At 44.6% G+C, this 16,870-nt stretch overlaps 1 pseudogene across 1 annotated transcript in view; it reads left to right on the top strand.

The window, feature by feature from the left end:
* Positions 1-426: 426 nt before the first annotated feature.
* The window catches only part of LOC132711449 (complement factor H-related protein 2-like), a 73,965-nt pseudogene continuing 57,521 nt past the window's right edge, over positions 427-16,870 (top strand). The window contains exons 1-3 of the transcript XR_015733171.1: positions 427-687; positions 9,688-9,861; positions 12,563-12,751. The product of XR_015733171.1 is annotated as a complement factor H-related protein 2-like (transcript). The remainder of the gene's footprint in view (positions 688-9,687; positions 9,862-12,562; positions 12,752-16,870) is intronic.

Below are 16,870 nucleotides of genomic sequence, written 5' to 3' on the forward strand. Positions count from 1 at the left end.
TCCACTGGGAGGTGATATTATTTTGACTTCCTAGATATTTGTAAAAGTTAAATCCAACCCTAGCTCTCCAGAATTGGGGGGAGGGGAAGGGGAAACAAACAGGCACCAAAGGGTACAGTCTCCCATGGGATTGCCAATGATTAACTGTATTTGACTGAAGATTGTAAAACTACAGTTTTTTTAAAGAAAGATATTGGATATCTACAACGTGTGGTTCCTATACATCATAAATGCAAAATAGATCTGTCAGATTCATAAATGTCATGTATAATAATTTTGCTGATAGCTGCTGCTGCTGAAGACGTTGGAAAGATTCTTGAATGCAAGTGGTGTTTTTTTTTTCCTTCATAAGAATCGGAAGCACTGCCTGAGAAGCCAAAGTATTGCTTTATTTGTTTATGGTAATCATTGCAACACAAAGTTCAAAAAATTCTTGTGAAATCCTCTCTTAGCTCTTGGCAAGATCGTATTCTTATTCCTGTAATACTGTCTTCTCCCAGATTCCTTGACAACAAAGAAACAAACAAAAAACGAGGAAGGGATGGTAGCAGCTGGGAGAAATCCACTGAGATTGCCAAACTGCTGAACTGAGGTTTGGTAGTTGAGACATTGCCTGAAGAGCTATGAAGAGCTGGCTACTCTTGGTTGCTGCTGTTCTTCTCTGGCCTGGGGGCTCTTCTCAAAATGGTAAGTTAAGAAGAAAAGAAATCAAGGGGTTACTAAGGAAAGCAGCTTCTGCTGCGTTCATCAAAGAAGCAATTTCTTTTAGCAAAAGCAAAGAGTTCCATTTTCCACCTGTGGCTTTCTGGAAATTTGTAATGGCAGATTCTTTAAGGATATCATAGACTTACAGTATAATTCCAATCCCCTTCTTAAATGCAAGATTTTTGAGCAACTGATTTGTGTATAGCAAAATACCTTGCATCAGTATTGTAAATTCACACCTGTTGCGAAGGACTTTGCTTCAGTTAATAAAAAAGAGGATAGGATGATAACCAAATGATTACCATGTCTAATAACGCTACTTTATGTTTAATGGTTTATTTTGCTTATAAACAAAAAAGATCCTCAAAAGTTGAAATGAACAGATGTAAAAATGGAATACATTTATATTATATAAATATAATTTATATATTTACCATATTTCTACCATAATTTAACCCAAGTACATGCTATCAGTACGAATCTACATTTCCCCCCCTCAATTTTTCTCTCGTCTTCCTTCTAGATGGGGTGATTTTATGAGAGCCTCCATTATGCCTTGAGCTGCCCCTATAGCACATGATACATGCATAAAAACATTGATCATCTAGGAACCATAACCTGTTCCAAGGAGACCAGTCAGAAGTTTGAAATTTTAGAGATGTATTTCAGTTGTGTTTATATCAGGATACATACAAAAGTAATTAGTATGTATCTTAATTCACAGTGATAATATCCTTTAGGAGAAGAAAAAGAGGGAAATATTCACATCTCAAGATATTGAAGCTAAGATTACATTTGCTTATATTCACATTAATTGAACCTTTGAGCAATTAATTAATTAATGAATTAATTAATTAATTAATTATCACTGTTTTTGATGGTTGCCTGACAGTTGCCTGGGCTGGGCTTTCTTCTTTTCCCTTTTTTAATCAATTGATTTATGTTTCTTATATGGGGGGGAAAAGTAAGAAAAGTATTGACCCTGTAAACGTAGACCACAGAAGGTGTTCCTTTCCAATAATTGTAAAATTAACATTTGAACAATAGGTAATGATTGCCATCTTGTATCTAGCTGTTATTTTCAATTTCGATAGCTGAAGGGTTAGAGATATTCTACAATTATTTTCTTCCCTGCTTCTGCCCCCCATTGCTGTTTTGAATGAATATTTGTGCTCTCTACACTGTATAAACTCTCTCTCTCTCCCTCCCTCTCCCTCCCCCTCTCTCCCACTCCCTCTCTCTCTCTCTCTCCCCTTCAATATCTCACAATTGTATTCTACTATGCTCTATCTCTAAAAAAGATAAGGAAAGGAAAGGTGAGAGAATTATAGCCTATAGAATAAATTCTCAGCTGGCACCATTTAAACTTGATAACAAGAAAGAAACTATAGATAATAGATATTGATAAATTAATAGTAAGAAATGGATTTATTTCTCTGGGGAAAGAACTGTTGCCAGCTTTAACATTTTTGAGTCAGATATTGCTGAGGAAGTATATAGGGAAAGATGAGAGGGTGATTACAATTAACAAAAATTTATTGTTGAAAATCTAATATGTACAATATCAGAAAGATTCCTTCAGGACCACCCATGTTTAGCCACGGTAAGTACCGGCAAGGAGGAAATGCCACAGAATCCTTTACAAAGAAGTTGCTTTGGGGGGGCAAGTTTGCTGGCCCTTCAACCTCTCTCTATCTCCCCATCCACAGAGTTGCTTAGGTTACGCATCAGCAAGGGAAGGTTACATATTACAGGCAGTCATTTTTCATTTTTTTTCATTTTTCATTTTTATTAAATTTGTATACCGCCCTACTCCCGAAGGACTCAGGGCAGTGAACAGCCATAAAATAAAACATGTAGATACAAAATTTAAAATAGAGATAAAACTAATTAAATAAATTTGGCTGAGACATTTTAAAACCCCAATAAATTAAAACCAAATTTAAAATTCCATTTAAAAGAGGAAAAGTTTAGGTCAGGCCAGCTTGATGGAATAAAAACGTCTTAAGTGCGCGACGGAAGGTACGCAGATCCGGAATCCTCCGTATCTCCGGGGGGGAGCTCGTTCCAGATAGTAGGTGCCCCCACAGAGAAGGCTCTCCCCCTGGGGGCCGCCAGTCGACATTGTTTGGCCGACGGCACCCGGAGGAGCCCCTCTCTATGGGAGCGTACTGGTCGGTGGGAGGCTATTGGTGGCAGCAGGCGGTCCCGTAAATAGCCAGGTCCTAAGCCATGGAGCGCTTTGAAGGTGATAACCAAGACCTTGAAGCGCACTCGGAAGACCACCGGGAGCCAGTGCAGCTCGCGCAGGAGAGGCGTTACATGGGAGCGCCACATTGCTCCCATCACTACCCGTGCGGCCGCACTCTGCGCCAGTTGGAGCCTCCGAGTGCTCCTCAAGGGGAGCCCCATGTAGAGAGCGTTACAATAGTCCAGACGGGAGGTGACGAGGGCATGAGTGACCGTGCGTAACGAGTCCCGATCCAGAAAGGGACGCAACTGGCGAATCAGACGGACCTGATGAAAAATCCTCCCGGTCACGGCCGTCAAGTGCTCTTCTAAAGACAGCCGTGAATCCAGGAGGACACCCAAGTTGCGAACCCTCTCCGTGGGGGCTAATGCTTCGCCCCCAATAGTCAGCGATGGCACCAGCTGACTATATCGGGACGTCGGAAACCACAGCCACTCGGTCTTGGGGACTGTTCCTCCCCATCCAGATCCGTACGGCCTCCAGGCACCAGGACATCACTTCAAGGGCATTGTTGGGGTGGTCTGGGGTGGAGATGTACAGCTGGGTGTCATCAGCGTACTGATGGTACTCCACCCCGAAACCATGGATGATCTCACCCAGCGGCTTCACATAAATGTTGAACAGAAGGGGCGAGAGGACCGATCCTTGTGGCACCCCACATATAAGGGGCCTCGGGGTCGACCTCTGCCCCCCTGTCAACACAGACTGCGACCGGTCGGAGAGAAAGGAGGAGAACCACCGTAATACGGTGCCTCCCACCCCCAACTCTTCCAACCGGTGCAGCATGATACCATGGTCGATGGTATCAAAAGCCGCTGAGAGATCTAATAGGACCAGGACAGAGGAACAACCTCTGTCCCGAGCCCTCCAGAGATCATCCACCAACGCGACCAATGCCGTTTCCGTGCTGTACCCGGGCCTGAAACCCGACTGGAACGGATCTAGATACGTCGTTTCATCCAGGTACTGGGGAAGCTGTCGTGCAACCACACTCTCAACAACCTTCACCACAAAGCGAAGGTTGGAGACTGGACGATAGTTAGCCAATGTTGCCGGATCCAGGGAAGGCTTCTTGAGGAGAGGTCTCACCACCGCCTCTTTCAAGGCGGCGGGAAAGACACCCTCACCCAATGAAGCATTTATAATCCCCTGGAGCCAGCCTCGCGTCACCTCCCGGGAAGCCAGCACTAACCAGGAGGGGCACGGGTCCAACAAACATGTGGTCGCATTCAGTCTACCCAGAATCCTGTCCACGTCCTCAGGGGTCACAGAATCAAACTCATCCCAGATAACATTCTCAGGACCTGCCCCCGTCATCCCTGCTGGATCTACCCAGTCAGAGTCCAGATCTTCCCGAATCTGAGTGATTTTGTCATACAGATACTGAACAAAATCCTCGGCTCTTCCCTCCAAGGGGTCCTCCCTCGCTTCCTGGTGGAGCAGGGAGCGGGTCACCCTAAACAGGGCGGCCGGGCGGTTATCTGATGACGCAATAAGAGCAGCAAGATAAGTACATTTTGCTGCTTTTATTGCCACTAGGTAATTCTTAATATGAGATCTTACCAGTGTCCGGTCAGATTCAGTACGACTGGCCCTCCAACTACTCTCTAGGCGTCTTTTCTGGTGCTTCATCTCCCTCAGCTCCTCAGTAAACCAAGGAGCCAGGTGAGATCGACACCAGGTCAGAGGCCGCAAAGGTACGACTCGGTCCAGAGCTCCAGCGGCCGCCCTATCCCAGGCGGCCACTAGGTCTCCAGTCGAGGCATGAGCCAGAACCTCAGGAATTGGCCCAAGCTCCGTCTGGAACCTATCAGGTTCCATCAGGCGCCTGGGGCGCTACCATCTCATCGGTTCCGCCTCCCTGTGGCGGGGTGCAGCGGTTCGAAGGTCAAGGCGAAGGAGAGAGTGATCTGACCATGACAAGGGCTCGATGACTATGTCCCCTATCTCAAGATCACTCAGCCACTGTCCAGAGACAAAAATCAGGTCCAGTGTGTTTCCCCCCATGTGCATAGGGCCATGAATTAGTTGGGTCAGATCCATAGCCGTCATGGAAGCCATGAACTCCCGAGCCACCTCAGACACCTCACCCATGGACGGCAGGTTGAAATCCCCCATGACCATTAATCTGGGGGTATCAACCGCCACCGCGGCGATAACGTTGAGTAGCTCGGGCAGGGCTGCTGCCACGTGGCAGGGAGCCAGGTACGTGATCAGCAAACCCCTCTGAACCCCATGACCCCACTTCACAAGGAGGGTCTCACAACCGGCCGTCTGAGGAACAGTGGCCTCCCTTGGCCTAAGGCCTTCTCTAATAATAACCGCTACTCCCCCGCCCCTCCCCTGTGACCTCAGCTGATGGAATGCCAGGAAGCCTGGTGGGCACATTTCTACCAGAGGGACCCCTCCCTCCGGGCCCAACCAGGTCTCCGTAATACCCGCCAGGTCCGCTCCCCCCTCCTGAACCAGATCACAAATGAGGGGGGCTTTATGTATTACGGACCTGGCGTTGCACAACATCAGTCGAAGGCCCGGGCTCTGAGGGTCTGTACAACCTGGAGAACGAGTGGAGCGTTGGGGGCCAGAGCACGCTACCGCTCGGAGACAGCGGGTGCGCGCTCCCTTAACATGATATGGCCCCCTGCTCCCGCCATATCTACCCCTCCCACTCACAGTACCGATGATAGAAACACAATCTGGACAAGCTCGACCCCCCCATCACCTCCGGATCCCCATCCCCTCCGCTGTGCATAGTGGCCAGGCCTGACCCTCCCCTTGGTGGGTCTTCCCCCAAACCCACAACCCTAGTTCCAATTTTTCCCTCCCCCCCCCGGGACCCCTTAAAAATTTACCCAGTTTACTTAAAAAACCCCTCAACCCCCTCTTCGCGGCATGCCACCTCTCTGGGTTCCAAAGCCCGTCATTGAGGTAGGCCCTCGATAATGTGGAGGGCCAAACCTGCGAGAGGGGGGAGTCTCGCAGCGCAAGAAGCTCAATGGTTGAATACATCCACAAAATGGGAAAGGGTGAAAATGGCGTCTGGCCAGGGTTCCATAAAGTCTAAAGGTCCTGAGGACAAAAGGCAGCAACAAAAACGTGGGTAACGACTCCACTGTCCTCTCACGTCCTTGAGTTATACCTTAATGGAGACTTTCCATCACAGTTATGCAACATGTTATGATCATAAAGTGAGTCAGTCATGAGAGTGACTAGATTTTATAAATATTTTTGTGGTGGTCATTAAATGAATTATCACAGTCATTAAGTGAATATGTATTTGTTAAGTATACCAGTGGTTCACCATTGGTGTGGTTTTGCAGTAAACCAGAATTTAATTTAATATTTAAATTTATATACTGCCCTTCTCCCAAAGGACTCAGGGCGGTGAACAGCCAGAAGTAAAAAACATCAAATACAAAATTTAACAACAATTCAAAAATAAATTAAACAATTTGGCCCAACAGTTAAAATCCCCCATTAAAAATCCAAATTAAAATACACAATTGGAGAGATTAGGCCAGCCCGACTTGATGAAATAAAAAGTTTTGAGGGCCCAACAGAAAGTACGTAAGTCCGGAATCATCCGTATCTCCGGGGGGAGCTCGTTCCAGAGGGCAGGTCTCCGACAGAGAAAGCTCTCCCCCTGGGGGCCGCCAGTCAGCATTGTTTGGCCGATGGTACTCGGAGGAGCCCCTCTCTGTGGGAGTATACTGGCCGGTGGGAGGCTCTCGGTGGCAGAAGGCGGTCCCGTAAATATCCAGGCCCTAAGCCATGGAGCGCTCTAAAGGTGGTCACCAACACCTTGAATCACATCCAGAGGACCACCGGGAGCCAGTGCAGCTCACGCAGAGATGACGCTCCCATAATCACCCGCGCGGCTGCCTTCTGGACCAGTAGAAGCCTCCGGGTGCTCTTCAAGGGGACCCCCATGTAGAGAGCATTGCAGTAGTCCAAGCGGGAAGTGATGAGGGCATGAGTGACCGTGCGTAAGGAGTCCCGATCCAGAAAGGGACGCAACTGGTGAATCAAGTGAACCTGATAAAAAGCCCCCCTGGCCATGGCCGTCACATGCTCTTCTAAAGACAGCCGTGCATTCAGGAGGACACCCAAGTTGCGAGCCCTCCCTGTGGGGGCCAACGACTTGCCCCCAATAGTCAGAGATGGCACCAACTGACTATATCGGGATGCCGGAAGCCACAGCCACTTGGTCTTGGATGGGTTGAGCTTGAGCCTGTTTCTCCCCATCCAGATCCATACGGCCTCCAGACCCCGGGACATCACGTCAAGGGCATCATTGGGGTGGTCTGGGGTGGAGATGTACAGCTGAGTGTCATCAGCATACTGATGGTACTTCACCCCGAAACCACAGATGATCTCACCCAGCGGCTTCACATAAATGTTGAACAGAAGGGGCAAGAGGACCGACCCACGCGGCACCCCACATACAAGCCGCCTGGGGTCGTCCTCTGGCCCCCCGTCAACACAAACTGCGACCGGTCAGAGAGGAAGGAGGAGAACAACCGCAACACAGTGCCCCCCATCCCTAACCCCTCCAACCGGCGCAGCATGATACCATGGTCCGTGGTATCAAAAGCCGCTGAGAGATCTAACAGGACCAGGATAGAGGAACAGCCCCTGTCCCGAGCCCTCCAGAGATCATCAACCAATGCGACCAATGCTGTTTCCATGCTGTGCCTAGGCCTGAAGCCCGACTGGAATGGATCGAGATAGACCGCTTCATCCAGGTACTGGGGAAACTGTCGCCAGAAAGCGAAGGTTGGAGACTGGATGATAATTTGCTAAAACAGCCGGGTCCAGGGAGGGCTTCTTGAGGAGGGGCCTCACCACCGCCTCTTTCAAGGCGGCGGGAAAGTAGCCCTCTCTCAAAGAAGCGTTAACAACCCCCTGGAGCCAGCCTCATGTAACCTCCCGGGAAGCCAGCACCAACCAGGAGGGACATGGGTCCAATAAACAAGTGGCTGTGCTAAGTCTACCCAGAATCCTGTCCACGTCTTCAGGGGTCACTGGGTCAAACTCCTCCCAGATAACGTTCTCAAGACTTGTCTCCATCACCCCGCCTGTATCTACCCAGTCAGAGTCCAGGCCTTTCCGAATTTGAGCGACTTTGTCATGCAGATTCTGCACAAAATCCTCAGCCCTGCCCTCCAAGAGGTCCTCCTGTGCTCCCGGATGGAGCAGGGAGTGGGTCACCCTGAACAGGGCGGCTGGGTGGTTATCTGCAGATGTGATAAGAACGGAAAAATAATTAAACTTTGCCATTTTTATCGCCACTAGGTAGGTCTTAATATGAGACCTTACCAGTGTTTGGTAGGATTCGGAAAGGCTAGCCCTCCAACTGCTCTCTAGGCATCTTTTCCGGCGCTTCATCTCCCTCAGCTCCTCAGAGAACCAGGGAGCTAAGTGAGATCGGCAGCGGGTCAGAGGCCGCAAAGGCACGAAATGGTCCAAAGCTCCAGCGGCTGCCCTATCCCAGGCAGCCACCAGGTCTTCAGTCGGGTTGTGAGCCAGAACCTCAGGGAAAGGCCCAAGCTCCGTCTGTAACCTATCAGGATCCATCAGGCGCCTGGGGCGGAACCACCTGGTCAGTTCCGCCTCCCTACGGCGGGGTGTAGCAGTTTGAAGGTCAAGTTGAAGGAGAGAATGGTCAGACCATGACAAGGGTTTAATCACTACATCCCCTATATCTAAACCATTAAGCCACTGGCCAGAGATGAAAACCAAGTCCAGAGTGTGTCCCCCTATGTGTGTAGGGCCATGAACTAACTGGGTCAGGTCCATGGCAATCATGGAAGCCATGAACTCCCGAGCCGCCTCAGACTTTTCACCAACGGACGGCAGGTTGAAATCCCCCATAACCATAAGTCTGGGGGTATCAACCGCCATCCCAGCTATCATGTTGAGCAGTTCAGGCAGGGCCGCCACCATGTGGCAGGGAGCCAGGTACATGATCAGCAGGTCCACCTGCACCCCATGATCCCACTTCACAAAGAGGGACTCACATCCGGTTATCTGAGGCACAGTGGCCTCCTTCGGACCAAGACCTTCCTTTATAACAACTACTACCTCCCTGCCCCTCCCCTCAACCCTTGGTTGATGGAATGCTCAGAAGCCTGGTGGGCACATTTCAACAAGGGGAAACCCCCCCTCCTGGCCCAACCAGGTCTCTGTAATACGGAGGCCAGATCCGCTCCCCCCTCTTGAACAAGATCACAAATGAGGGGGGCTTTATTTACAACGGACCTGGCATTGCACAACATCAGCTGAAGGACCAGGCCCTGAGGAGAAGTAAATGCTTTGTACTTACTTAGATTTTCATAAATCTTAGAGAATCTTATTTAGATTTTCACATGACCCTGTCATAAAACAGGGTCATGTGTACAAGGGATGCTGCAATTGACTGTAAATACAACCCAGTTGCCCAGCACCAAGGTGCACTCATCTGACCGAAGCAGGGGGTGAGTGCTGAAATTTTGAATCTGGATCATAAGCACTCCACAAGTAAGTTCCCTGGCATTTCAAATGATCGTTAAATTGAGGATTACTTATAGTTAAGTGTCCAGCAAGCATTGGTTTCTTAGTTAAGACAAAAGTGGGAAATAATTATCTAACTTGGGTTTGTTATCTCCAGTTCATGGGAAGTTCATGAGAGTAAATAGAAAAAGTGAGCTTGTCTAAGCAAATAAGATAATTTTATGTAAATATAATTTCAGCATGTGAAGAACCAGATGAGATTGACTTTGGGGAAATTGTGAGTGCTGAGAAAGCCAAATATCTGGAAAACGACCGAGTGCAATATAGGTGCAACCCTGGCTATGTCTTGCAGGGACCTGAATGGATTCAGTGTAAGGGACAAAAATGGACACCTCATCCACCAAAATGCTTGGGTAAGGCATCATGCTTTTTTTTTTTTTACTAGTGTAGACCTGGGAGAAAATGCTGAATTCATCCAATAGGAGAAGAATTATAGCTGCCAAATTCTTTGAGAATTGGATTGAATTTCCATCTGAAGCCAGGCTTTCCTCTGAAGCCATAAACTGTGCTGGTGTCATCTTCTTCCATTCGAAAGCTAAAAAAAAAAATTAAACTGATCCAAATTGTTGAATGAGCAAGCAAAATAGTAGATATAATTAAATGATATTCAACTGGAAGCTCATTCAAGAATGCTGAGTAACTGTGGGATACAATTACATCTGGTTACGGACTCAGTGGTTAATAAAATAGGAAAGTGAATTCTTTTGCTATGGAATTCAGCCAGCTAGAATGATGTAGAAGGAAAACTTTTGAGTCTAGTAATTACAATTTATTCAGCACATTTACTCAGTTTCCTCCATGATCTTTCCATCTCTATTAATAATACAAAACTAGATCCCATCATCCTTGTAGCTGGTACAGTTGGGTAAATCATCACATTCCTACATCCTTTTAGCAAAAGCTGTCTAGGAAATAACAAAAGCTCAGACAATTCAGCACAGTTTGTCAAGAGGTTATTCAGAGGACAAAATACTTCACTGAAACATTTCTGGCCAGGACTCAGATTTCTTTTATCTGACTGGTGCCTTGGTAGTGACTTTTCCTCCAGTTCCCCAAAGTTATTCCTTATGCTTGTTATTGGATATTAGGATGTCATTAATTCAACAAACCCCTTCATGAATTACTGCCATGTCATGGCAAAGGGGCTTGTAAAGCTCAAAAGCTATAAGCTAAGCCTTGTGGGGTCACCCAAGATGGACAGGTCATAGGAGAGTTCTGACAAAATGTGGTCTACTTGAGAAGGAAATTGCAACCCACACCGGTATCCTTGCCAATAAAACCACATGAACGGTACCAAAAGGCTAAACAATATGATGCTGGAAGATGAGCTCTTCAGGTTGGATTGTGTCCAATATGCTACTGGGGAAGAGAGGAGGGCAATTACAGGTAGCACAAGAAAGAATGAAGCAGCTGGGCCAAAGCTGAAATGACACTCAGCTGTGGATGTGTCTGGTGGTGAAAAGAACAATATTCCATAGGAATCTGGAATGTAAGATCTATGAATCAAAGTAACATGGATCTGGTTGAACATGAAATGGGAAGATTGAAAACAACATCTTGGGAATCAGTGCAATTAAAGTGGATGAGAATGAGCAATTTTAATGGAAAAACAATACAGGGATATAAACTCAAAAATGACAGAATGATCTTGGTTAGAATTCAAGGCAAAGCCTTCAATATCATAGTAATTCAAATCTATGCCCCAACCACTGATGCTATAGAGCAGGTGTCAAACTGGATTTCTTTGAGGGCCAGATCAGCGTTGTAATTTTCTGCGGGCCAGCAAGGACTGGGGGGGGGGAAGTGTGGGGGGAGACCGGATGGATGTCTCCTGCAGCACTTTGCTGGCCAAAATAGGGTGCGGGGGTGCATGCCCCCCCACAGCACATTTTTGCCTGGCAGAATGCTGCTGGAGGTTGGGGAGGCCAAAAATAGCCCACACCACAGGGACCTGTGAGGCCTCCTCACAGCCTGTTTTTGGCCAGCAGAGTGCTGCTGGAGGCTAGGGAGGCCAAAAACGGGCCATAGGGGGGCCTTGTGGGGCCTCCATGCAGTCCATTTTTAGCCAGTAGAGGCACTGCAGGCCAGTTCTTTGATATTTCCAGGCCAGCCCCATGGGCCAGGTTTAAGCACCCCATCGGCCAGATTTGGCCTGCGGGCCTTAATTTTGACACCCGTGCTATAAAGGCTGAAAATCTACAATACCTTATACAACTAACACCAAAAAAAGATGTCATTTTCATCATAGTGGATTGGAATTCAAAAAATAGGAAATCAAGATAACCAAAATACTAGCAATAACAAGTTTAGCCATGAAGTTAAAAATGAAGCAGGGCAAAGACCCTGATGTTGAGAAAGATTGAAGGCAAAAGGACAAGGTGACAGCAGAGGATGAGGTGGATAGATAGTGTCATTGATGCAATGAACATGAATTTGGGCAAACTCCAGGAGACAATTGAGGACAGGGGTCCTGGTTCGCTATGGTCTATGGCGTTGTGAAGAGTCAGACATGACTTAGCAACTAAACAATGAAATCACAATTCAATAAGGGGCTTTATAATATTTACTGGATAGCTAAAAGAATGCTTCAAAGTATTGTCTGTCAAACCTGTAATGCTGGAAATGTTAAATGGGTGGAAGAACATTGACTGATAGGATACTGACTTGCCTCATTATTAATAACAATAATCTCATTAATGTGAGCAAAAAGACAAAACTAGAAATTGTCCCATTACAACTCAGTTAACTCAAGACATCTTTGCAGAACATTCTGAATTGTGCTGTGTGTTCTTAACTTAAAACAAACAGAACAACATCTATTTGGCATGCTTCTACAAGCCAGTCCTCTAGCATAGGTCTAAAAACTATAGCAGAATCATAACTTGTTCATCATTAATACTGTGCTCTAACTTGGCTTATTTATATTTGGCCTAGAATTATCCATTGCGACTTGTAAATCTGGTTTATTTTCTTAGTGGTGGAATAGAGGAGAAACCAATTGGCAATTATCTCCCTTCAGAAGATCTACTTTCTTTTCTTTTCTATTTTTTTTAGCACCCTGCAGTATCACAAGGCAACAGCTAGCAACAAAAAACTTGTTTGTATTTGGGAGTCAAAGAAAAGCTTGACTTATTCAGAGTAATCATAGCCTGCAATTTCAGTGCAATGAAGGATATGTCCTTGTGGTTCCATCAGTCAGAAAGTGTGTTGACGGTTACATGGAGTTGCCTTTATGTATCTCTGGTAAGCATGCTGTCAGTATCATAGATTCTGTCAGTGATTTAATCTTCATTGAACTCTCTCACATCTTGGCTTAGAATTTTACTAGCGTAATCTAATTTTTTAAAAATCTGAAGCACATCAGATAGGAGAAAGATGTTCTGGCAATTCCCCAAACATACAAATTGTCTCTAAGGCTCAGTCTTAACTGAACTTCAGTTAAGAATTATGTTTCCTTGTAGTTGAAAATATGCATAATATTGGTAGACATAGGAATTTGTATCACAAATTGCAAAGGTTGTATCAAAATATGTTGATGTCATATTATTAAAAGAGAATTAAATTTGGAAAGTATTTGATGGTTAAATCAGCCTATAAATAGAAAGTATACTGTGCTACGCTCACAAAGCTGATGGATTATTTTTATGCTGATCAAGTTGAAGAGTTTAAAATTAAAATATTGGATGCTTGATGAATTAACAGGTAAACTGTTAGCATGTTATTTAAAACAAGTGAGACAGCGACTTCCGGTTGGTGCCACCGTCGTCGCTAGATGGTCTCCACAAGACCCCCAGCCCTGCCGTCCGTAAAGAGCCGCCTCTACAGCTGAGAGGCGGCTCGAAAAACTCCGAGTTCCACAGGAACTGTGAGGAGAGCCGGCGAGATTAGGTAGAGCCCCCTGTGAAGTCTCCAGATTGCTTTTTTTGCTTCTGGGGAGGAAGCAGGATGAGGCTCCCTATCCAGCTTGCCGAGGCTCCAGACCCCAGAGATAACTCTGCACCTAGCAGAGCTACATGACGCGACCAACTTTATCAGTGAAAGTAAAGAGAATTATCAAAATAAACAGGGTGGAATCTGGACCTGAAACTTAAAACTGCAAGTATTTGTACTAGCCCTGTGATTGAATCTAAAGAATGGAGAAAGAGTGAAAGTTTGTTAAAATGGCGTCCGGCTTCAGCAGTAGGAAAAGCTGAAAGCGAAAGTGGATTTGCATGATTGTTTTAATACGCTACAAAGTACCTAAAGTAACAGCGCTGGCTAGAAGAAAACGGAAAAGTCCCTTTTAAAGAGATTTTATAATTTTATAATCAACTTCCTTAATTGATTAAAGTTGTGGAAATTTTTGAGAGGACTTTCTGGTGGTGAAAAGGGAGGGAAGACTTGCTTTTGCAGAAAAAGCTAGACTACGTGGCAGAATGGCTTCAAAGCAAATAAAGCCAGACACTAAAGCTGTAGAGGGGCTCCCCCACTCATAAGTCACAAGAGCAGCCTTCCAGCTTGCAGACGCAGAGCCAAATAAAGGAGAATGGTTTTGAAGACTTGAAGGAATTTATTGTTGTGCTGCTGATGAAACAAGATGAAATTATGGATCAGAAGTTTAAAAAATCTCAACAGGAAATTAAGGAGGTGGTTCAAGAAAAGTATGACAAGGTGAAGCAAGATATATTGACAGTTCTGACTGGCTTCTCAGAAGTAGTTCTCCAGATTGATAAAAAAGTGGAAGAACTTAGCTCAGAAGTAGAATCTAAAATGAAGGAAGTTGATTATAAAATTTCTAATGTGGACAATAAAATGCAAAGGATTGAAAATGAAGTGACAATGATGCAATTTAGATTTATGGAGTTTGCCGTAAGATTGAGAGGCATAAAGGAAAATAACAGAGAGGATTTGAGAAGGGTTTGTGCTGATGCCCTGGCTGTGATGCTAAAGGTTGACCCTGAGGAGATTTTGTGCAAAATTGATAAGGTCTATAGAGTGAATTCTTGGGTGGCAAGGCAAAGGCAAGTGCCTAGAGATGTGGTGATTTACTTTACAGATAGAAGAATAAGAAATGATATCTTACAAAAGTCTTTTGTTTCTACTATTCAAGTGGATGGAAGGGAGATTGGGATCTACAAAGAGTTGCCACCTAAGATGCTAAGAGATAGAAAGGATTTTGGATTTTTGGTGACTGAATTAAAGAAACAACAAATTCTATTTAGATGGGATGCTCCAGTTGGAATAATATTGAGGTATCAAGGAGAGAGATATCGACTAAATACTTTTGAAAAAGCGGAAGAATTTTACCTCAATGTTTTAAAAATTGGCCCAACATCCCCACGTACATCCTCAGTATTAGGAATACAGAAGGGTGATAAAGAAAAACAATTTGAACAAGAGATTGAAATGCAGGGGAAGCAGATGGAGATGGAGGTAATGGAAGCACACGGAGCCACAGCCTACAAACAAATTCTAGAAAAACAACAACAGCAGAGGTCTAAGCCACCATACAAGAAGGAAGTCAAGGGTAAAATTCAAAAACTTGAAGCCATGGGAGGAGCCAAGTCGAATATAACAAGGGGGTAAAATACCCCCTTAAGAGGAAGCAGGCTCTACAAAATTAGAAAATTTTAGACTAATATCTCTCTTGAATATGGATTATAAAATTTTTGTAAAAGTATTAGCCAACAGATTAATGCCAGTTATCTAAGAGGTGATTCATTATGATTAAGCAGGATTTATAGAAGGCAGATATATGAAAGATAATCTGAGGCAAATTACAGATTTATTGGACTATTTTGAGAGGAATAAACAGATCCCTGCAGTGCTGGTGTTTTTGGATGCGGAGAAGGCCTGTGTTCGAGTGAATTGAAACTTTCTATTATAAACTTTGAGAAAGATGGACTATGAGTGTGTTGAAGGTAATAGCTTTAAGGCAAGAAGAATACAGAACAAGGGCATTCGCAGACGATCTGGTTGTTACCCTAACACGATTCATGGAATTAACAATTCAGATGTAAGACATTATAGAAGAAAAAACAAAGATGACCGTTATGGTTGGATTTTGGTTATATCATACGGAATATAAATATAATGTCACTCGGGGGGGGTTATATATAGAAGTATTCTTCAATGATGGGGGCAGATGGTAATGAAGGACATTAAATATACTGTTGGAAGAAGGGATTAATCTGAGGTGATTGTTTGGATGTTACATATTATCATATATACCTGCAAGAAAGTGAAAGCTTTTTGGATAAAAAATTCGGTGGGTTAGGTAAAAAGTCTTGAGGAAAAAACTTTAATTTTCTCCTCAATTGTTTTTATTGGGTATAGTTAAGGATTTTTTTCACTGGGTGTAATATTGGGAAAGGGATGTTATGTTTACTATCAAAGAATGGACTCTGAAGGTGGCCAGTTTTTTGGTGAAGATTTCAGCATATTTAAAAGACCGGACCCAAGATATCTATGTACGGGAGTGGAGAAATGGATGGATTATGCAGAATAAATATTAAACCAGGATGTACTAGATAACATTAAGTTGAACGTCGTGTAGAAATGTATAGTATATATGGGGTAGAATGGTTGTATGTTAGGAAGAAATGTATAGTACACAGGGGGAAGAGTAGATGGATGGTAAAGTATTATAGAATGTGATTTGGATTTGGATTTCACCCTGGGGAAGTCATGGGGGTAGGGGAGGGATAGGGAGGGTTAGGGAGAGAAAGGGGGGAGGGGGAAAATCTGTATTTGTAAAACTTTTTCAATAAAAAAAAACAAGTGAGACAGCAACATAAAGTTTAAAATATCTACATATGATAGTATGAGAATTACAAATGCAATAGAATATACAATAGAACAGATACAATTACAGATCCAACAGAACGAGCAATAATACAACACTGATATTACTATTCAGTTATTTAATCATATCTATCTGTGTGTAATAATTTAACTGAAAGACCTTTACAGTCTTTATTAGAACATGATTATGTGTCAGCCTTGCAAAGTAGATCATAGAGAATGTACCATCAGATGAGCTAATTCTACTGTTAAGGTAGGGTTACTTTAACAGAATCTTGCAATCCAAAAGTACATTCCTTCCCCCTGTGCCCTTTACAATCCATGAAACTGGGAGGGTCTCTTCTGAACCGCTTGCCCTGTCTATTCCTGGCATGGACTGTGTTGCCTTTTAAACTGATGGTTCCCTTGGTTGCATTTCTTCCCCTTTTCTCCCAAGGTCATTCCCACATACCATTACTTCATATATTTCTGTACCGATCATAGCAGTTATCTGAGTCAACATAAAGCAAAAAGTATTTTAACTTATAGCAAAACGAGAGAGAGAGAGGGAGGGAGGGAGGGAGGGAGGGAGGGAGGGAG

This window comes from Pantherophis guttatus, chromosome 3 (assembly GCF_059756535.1).
Source record: "Pantherophis guttatus breed Tessera chromosome 3, ASM5975653v1, whole genome shotgun sequence".
NCBI classification, from domain to species: domain Eukaryota; kingdom Metazoa; phylum Chordata; class Lepidosauria; order Squamata; family Colubridae; genus Pantherophis; species Pantherophis guttatus.